This window comes from Orycteropus afer, unplaced genomic scaffold (assembly GCF_000298275.1).
Source record: "Orycteropus afer afer isolate SDZICR_OR568_19922 unplaced genomic scaffold, OryAfe1.0 scaffold00113, whole genome shotgun sequence".
In the NCBI taxonomy this organism is placed as follows: Eukaryota; Metazoa; Chordata; class Mammalia; order Tubulidentata; family Orycteropodidae; genus Orycteropus; species Orycteropus afer.
The window spans coordinates 5,715,143-5,723,046 of NW_006921700.1; positions in this window are offsets into that span (position 1 = coordinate 5,715,143).

Consider the following 7,904-nt stretch of genomic DNA (forward strand, 5'->3'; position numbering starts at 1 on the left):
TGTTGAAAGTGGACTCCAAGGCCTTTCTTCTAAGGCATCTCTGGGGAGACTCCAGCCTCCAACCTCTTGGTTATCAGCCAAACTTGTCAACTACTGGCACCACCCAGGGACTCTTGCCCACCCCAAACTCTTAAAATTGACCTGACCTGCACAAAACCCATCACTCTCCCCAGGCTTGACCACACAGGAGGTGAGACCAGCTTATGTCTTCCAATGCTGTTTGCTTTTCCTTAGATTCTCACTGAAAGTTCTTGGAAGCCAGTCTTTTCTTGTGCCTCAGTCAGGATAGAAAGAGCCAGGCTGCCTGGAGGGCCAGCCTCGTCATCCAAGGCAGCACCACAGACCTGGATCAGGAAGGGGCTCTGGAGGTTGGAATCACTCTGCACTGCAGTGTGCACGTGGCCATCCCCTGGTGTGCCAAGCACTGTTCAAACACCATGGCCTCCAGGAAGTGCTCCCTACTACCAGGCCCCATGCCAGTGTCACCAGAATACCACCCAGGGGTGGACTCTACCCTGTGGAAGCTTTTAGGATGTAAGTCGTGTTCTCCCCACACCAACTGTCAGTTCCCAGAGGGCTCTTGTACCTCTCTTGCCTCCTCTCGGGTGCCTGGCCCAGTTCCTGATACAGGACGCAGTCTCCATTACACTTGACCTCTGCCCAGAGCAGGGCCCTGTGCACTGCCATCCTATCTGCAAGACCTATACCCACCTACAACTCAGGAAAGGACACTCTACAAGGTCGAGTGGTCCAGGGATAAGCAGGTAACCTAGGCCAGGCCAGAGACCATCCTGAGATTTTCAGTTTGGAACTAGGGACAAAGACTGCTCTCTGGAGGTGAAGCTGTGAGGCCCAGTTCAGGAGGCGTGGGCAGCTATGTCTCCAGTTGAACGGAGGAGAAAGCCTGCTTGAGAGGCAAACACCAACCTACAGAGAAATGTGAAATTGAGGGAGAGATGTTGTTGTTGCTGGGTGCAGTTGAGTCAGCAACGATTTATAATGAATCCATGTATGAGAAAACCAAGTGTTGTCCGGTCCTGTGCTATCCCCATTATAGCAGGTATGTTTGAGCCCATTGTTGCAACCACTGTGTCAATCCATCTCTTTGGGGAGCTCTTCCTCTTTTTTACTGACCTTCTACTTTACTAAGCATAATATCCTTCTCCAGGGATTGGAGAAAAAGTTCTGGAGTTTTTGAGAACCAATCCTACCAACCCTTGAGGCTCAGCTACACCCTGGCCTTCCTGACATTTGGTTACAGGAGCCAACAAATTTTACTTTTGACCCATCCTTTTGACTGATGTGACAGATCCATAAAACTACACTAGTAAAAATTGAGTTTGTCACCTGCAATCAACAGTTCCTGACTAACCCCCATTACCCCCTTCCTTACTTGCCCTCCTCCGACATATTTTCTCAGACATATTTTCTCAGCCCGCTCATAGCTAACAATCAGGAGACACCATCTGGTGCCTGGGGTGGGGTCAGGTGGAGGAGGACAACTCTTTCTTTCTACCATGAATGGTTGGTGTTCTGATCCAGAGCCACTTACTTCTTATTTTGAAAAAAAAATTAAATAAATCCCTCTTTGTTTAAGATACTGTCACTGGGTTTCTTTTCCTTGTAGCCAAAAGCACTCCTGATACACTGGTGAAAGAACGTCCATTAACTGGAATGGAGGGCAAGTGATTATTTGTGGAGAAACCTCCAACCCTACACTGCCCTTCCCTGCTGCCAAGATCTGACATAGACATCAAAATACTGCAGTTTGGAGCCATGTGGCTTGGGACAAAGCCCTGGCTGCCCCCCTCCCAGGCCAAGTGGGGCCCATGAACTGAAGTGTTGAAGTCTGAATAATCCTCTAAGTCAGAAGAGAGACCTGAGGCAAGGGGCAGGACAGAATCAGAATATTCCTACCTGGCAAGGAGGGGCTTGGAGGGGCAGGGGAGGCTCCACGTGTGGAGGTCAGTTCTGAGGTCATTCAGAAGGGCCCAGCCCTCTTCTGACTGGTTCCCCTGCTGTGCTCAGAGCAGAATATTCTGGTTAGACCAGTTCCCTCAGACCTGATCAGGAACTTGAGAAAGAGAGAGACAGGAAGTCTCTACCAGGCCTGCAAGAAATTTAGGCGCTCTGGTGGCATAGTGGATAAGGCATTTGGCTGCTAACCATAAGGTCAGTGGTTCAAACCCACCAGCTGCTCCTTGGAAGGAAGATGAGGTGATCTACTTCCATAAATAATTACAGCCTGGGAAACCCAACAGGGGTCGCTTAGTTCCCTCTAATACACAAAACTGGGGTGTATCACAAAGCATTTCCACAAATCTGCACTAAACATTAATGCTAAAAATCACCTTAGAGACTATCTAGTCCAACCCCTCATTCAAAGATGAGGAGACAGGTTCAGAGAGGGAGAGGGTGCTCCCCAATGCTGCACAGCACAATGCAGCCAGAACCAGACAGGGCCCTGCATCTCCTGACTTCTGCTCTCAGTCTTGTCACTGCAAAACTCTCCCTCTCATTTGCTGAATTATTCACTGGGTCCTTAAAACCATGTAAGAATGCACTGAGCATCCTAATCAGGGGGAAATGTGAAATGTATTAGTTATTTAAAAAAAAAAAAAAAATTGCCAGACTTTTCTCCTGAGCTGCTTCTGGGCTGACTTGAACCTGACTCATAATGACCTCATGTGTTACTAAGTAGAATGCTCTATAAGGTTTTCTTGGCTGTAATCTTTATGGAGACAGATTGCCAGGCCTTTTCTCCAAGATGCTGCTGAGTGGATTTGAACTGCCAACCGTTGGGTTAGTAGCCAAGTACAAACTATTTGAGACATCCAGGGAACCCCATGATTCATCTACTGCTGTGTAATAAATTAACCTCAAACATAGTGCTGTAAAACAATAAGCAAATATTATCTTACCATTTCTGGAGATCAGGAATTTGGAGTTGCTTAGCTGGGTGGTTCTGTCTCAAACTCTCTCATAAGGATGCAGTCAAGATGGAGATTGAAGGCAGGCAAGGGGAAGGAGGAAGGAAAGGGAAGGATATTCCCAGCACAAGAAGCAGGGGGACAGCAGGGACCCAGTGAAAGAACACAGGAATCTGGGATTCCCAATAGTTGAGGAGGCAGAAGGGCAGAATAAGGGTGGGCAGGAAGCAGTGAGAGGTAGACCAGAAAAGCTTCAAGCCCCTTTTCACGCATCACTTCTTTCCCTGAGTGGTACAAACAGTTAACACACTTGGCTACTAACAAAAATATTAGAGGTTTGAGTCAACCCAGAAGCAGCTCAAGAGAAAAGTCTGGTAATCTATTCCCCAAAATATCAGCCATTGATTCTACTCTGATACACGTGGGGTCTCCATGAGTCAGACTGACTTGAGGACAAACAGGTTTTTCTTCCTGTAAATTTTCTTTAACGCTTGTTGTTGTTGTTGTTATGTGCCTTCGAGTTGGACCTGAGTCATAGCGACCCCTCCTTGGGTTTCTGAAGCAGTATCACTACGGAAGTAGATTGCACAACCTTCCTTCCGAGGAGTGGCTGGTGGGTTTGAACTGCCAGCCTTCTGGTTAGCAGTCAAGTGCCTTAGGCTCTGCACTACCAGAGCTCCTTCTTTAACCCTACAAAACTGCTTTCCGCTTGCTCCCCCAGCTCCCTGAACTTGCCCTATCCTACCTTACACACGACTGTAATTTCTCATAACTTCTCTCCTTCTTCATGTAGAGGACAAGCTCAACAGTGTAATAATAATAACAATAATGGCTAACAGTTACTGAGCTCTTACTGAACAATGCCTGGCCCTGTGCTAAGCAATTCCCATATGTAGAAGGATAATATTTGGAGATACTAACAGGCTGTTTCATTTCCCCTGGTTTGTCTTTCTTGCCCTGGGGTCCCCAATCCCAGTGAATCAGAGACATAGGACAACTTAGAAGAAAGAAGTCAGTGGAGTTACTTTTTTCTTTCTTTCTTTTTTTTTAACTCTCAGAAGAAATACTAGTCCTGAAAGTATTTTATTTTGAAGAATTAGAAGTTTCACCAAGACATGAGATTTTTTAGGCCAAAAGCTTCACTTTGGATCCTAAATAAGCAAGGGGCTCAGTGCCCATAGATTTCACCTATGTGGGCAAGTATGCTGCTGAGGGGGAGTTCTCACCCACGGGTAAGAAGCTGAACACCAGGCAGGAAGAGGGGACAACGGCAGTGGCTTACAGGAGACATCTACTGCCTCACACCAAACATATAGTGGCCACAGGAGGCCAGTTTGCCTGGCTTTCTGGAATGCACGGTGCGAGCCTTTAGGCCTGGGCTGCACCTCACCTGCACCTGTGTATCCAGGTAGCAAAGGTGGGAGTAGATATCTGGGTTGATGGGCAGCAATGGTGTGTGTTGGGGGAAGGGTGTATGAGCATATGCGTGGACTGGAGCTCCTACCCAGTGGAGGTGAAGAAGGCTTCGGGAAGGCCAAAGAATCAAAGTGATGAGAAGGATACAGTGGCCCCGCGCGGGCCTTGTGACCACAGGACACGGTGGGCTCCCAACCATTGCAGCAGACACTGGAGGGATAAATCACTGTCTGTTGATTGTTGCTGTTGTTGTTAGGTGCTGTCAAGTTGCCTCCAACTCATAGCGACCCTATATACAGCAGAACTACACACTGCCCAGTCCTGTGGCAGCCTCACAATGCTTCTGGTTAGCAGTCAAATGCCTTAGGCACTATGCCACCAGAGCTCCTTCCATAGAAATACCTCTTTGCAAACCCAAGGAGGGGTTGCTATGAGTTGCAATCAACTAAACAGCAGTGAGTTTTTGGGTTTTTTTTTTTTAAATCTGGATTAAAAAAGAAAAACTCACTGCCATCGAGTTGATTTCAACTGATAGCTACCCTATAGGACAGACTAGAACTGCACCATAGGGTTTCCATGGCTGTAAATCTTTGTAGAAGCAGACTGCCACATCTTTCCATCTTTCTCTCGAGGGACTAACTAGTGAGTGTGAACCACCAACCTTTCAGTTAGTAGGTGAGCATTTAACCATTGTATCACCAGCACTCCTTTTATATGATTATTAGATTATATCTGGATATGTTATTACATTGGGTTTATCCATTATTATTAGAGTATATATATGTATGAAGAATTTTCCCTGTGTCTCAGAGATTTTGCAACCTAATCAGAGTCAAGGATGAATATATAATAATAATTGTTTTGCTGCCGACAAGTCTATTGCAACTCGTAGCAATCCCCTGTGACAGAGAAGAACTGCCCCATAGAGTTTTCTAGGCTGTAATCTTCATGGGAGCCACGTCTCTCTCCTGCAGAAGCACAGGGCAGCTTTGAACCACCACCCTTTCATTCCGCAGGTGAGTACTTAACTGCTGTACCACTGGGGCTCTTTATATCTGGATATGTTATTATATTATATCTGAATATATGTTGCTCTTGCTGTTATATTTAAGACTATCCCTGGTAGCTGTGTGAAGCATGTAAGGTATATTCCCCAGCTGTGAGAATACTTAAGCTGCAGTCGTTCATCATAAAGGGTGTGTGGTTTTTCTCTCTCTTTTGGGGTGCTCCCTTTCCCCCGGCCCATTAGCAGGCAGCGAGTGCTCTTTAGCAGCCACCGACATGGACAAACGGTTGTCAGTGGGCCAACCGTTTGTTTGCTTTTCGGCAGTGTGAAGGTTGAGTTGAGTCATTTTGCACCCAATTACTTTGCAGTAAATTTGCCGGATGGTTCTTGTCCTGCAGTATTGATCCAGCATCTCACCTTGAGCTTGTTTATTGACACATCAAATTCAGAAGTCAGGCCCGCTCGATTGACCATTTCCCAATTAGGGCATTTATATGATGTCACCGCGGCTCCTTGTCATGTTTCCATGAGAGCCATTTGTCCCCCAACCCCCGCTGCCGCCCAATCGCCTGCAACAAAGTTGCCATCTTTCTCTGACCTTTCTGGAGACAGATGGCAGTCCATAAAATACATCATTAGCAACGTGTCACTTTATCTTGCTGCCGTTTCTTCACGTGAAACGTGCTTCGTTCAACAAAAGATTCTGCAGTCATTCTCCCCAGAGAGAGGCTTACAACTGCTGCTTTGCTGGAGTGGGGGATGATGGAGACAAATCGTCCCCTTCTCCCTGGGGAGATGCCTCTTGGCCTTTCCAAAAGGAGGCATTTGGGCAGTGACACAGAGCAGACTACCAGTAAAACAAGGGCAGAGTGTCAACAACACAACCGGCTGTGAACAAGACAGCATCCCTTAGGACATGCGGTTATGATTCAGACCTGGTCAGCTTCTTCCATGAAGTCTCCTTAGTCTGATTCTGATATGATTCTCAATATGCTTATGTGTGCATGGAAGTGACAAAGGGTGGGTGTAAGGATGGTCGTGAAAAGCCAGAATCCCATGGAATGTGTCCTCTGAGAACTCAATGTGAAGTCAAGAGGTTGGGGCCTTTCACACAGTGAGGTGGCGTTATTGACCCATTCTAAAGAAAGGCAGCTGAGGCCCAGAGGAATTGTCCCAGCTGATCAAAATCAGAAGCTTACAGCCCTGAGTTTCTGAGTTTCAGTTTATGGTGATGGAAAGATCACACTGATTACAAAGAATGGTTGCACAGCTGATTAATGTAACTGATGTCAGTAAGTTGTATACCTGTAAAATGTTGAATTGGGAAATGCTATGATAGATATATGGACAACAACAACAAAAAGAGCAGCTGTTGAGGCTGCTTATGTACCAAACACCTCATGGGATTTGGGTTCTTGGTTTGGAGGTTTAAGGTCATGGTTTCATGGGACATCCCAGTTAATTGGCCTAATAACATGTTTAGTACTTCTATTTTGCCTTCTACTTCATTGTGTAGCACCTGGGGTCTTAAAAGCTTGCAAGAAGCCAACCAAAGTACAATAATTTGTCTCTATTCCCCTGAAGAGACAGAAGAAGACAGAGAATCAGGAATAGGAGGTGGAAATGGAATGCGTGGCTAAATGCCTCCATAAACAACTGCCTCCTTTGTCATGAGACCGAAAGAAATGGATGATGCCCAGCTACCATTACTCAGCATGTTGAACAAGATTCTAAAGAAGAATCCTGATCAAAAGTGGGGTAATGCAAAACGGAATTTTAAATTCTCATGGAATCTAGACTTTCTGGAGCCAAGGAGGCTGGATGAACCCTGAGATCATCTTTAAAATTTAAACCAAAACTATCCTCTGATGCCTTCTTAAAACCAAACAATGGTTTAGCTTGACTAGTGAAGAATGAACACCTTGAATATTATGCCCTTTTAAAAACTATCTGTATGGGATCAAACTAACAACAGCAACTTGAAAGATTAGATAGGAAACTTAGGGGGCAGTGAGTTTATGTTAACAGAGGAAGAATAATTCAGAAAAGGAGGATGAGAATGATTGCAACAACTTTAAAAATGTAATCAATGTCACTAGATTTTATATAAAGAAATTTTTTAATTGGTGCATGTTCTGCTGTGTATATTCTCAATAACAAAAAGTAATAATAACATAAATTTTTAAAAAGTCATATGGTTACAAATGGAAGAGGACTGGGAGGGAATGCAGGTCTTCTACTGCCTGAGAAAGAGCCAGATTATGGGCAAGCACCAAGACTGGGTTTGCCCATTACTGGAGTCCTCATGACTGTCACGGCTGGCCCAGAAAGAGATCCCCAAAAGATGTGTGTGGAATATTGGCTTCAAAACCAAAAGCCCCCTGGTTCCGGCAAGATGGCGGACTAGGCAGAAGGATTGCACAGACGCTCTTCAACAAAGAAAAGGGAAACCAATTAACACAGACACAGAAGATAATCATGGACCCCTGAGCCTTGAAGGGAAGGATACAGAATTGGACTAAACCCCAATTAGCAGAAGAATTTGTGTGAAA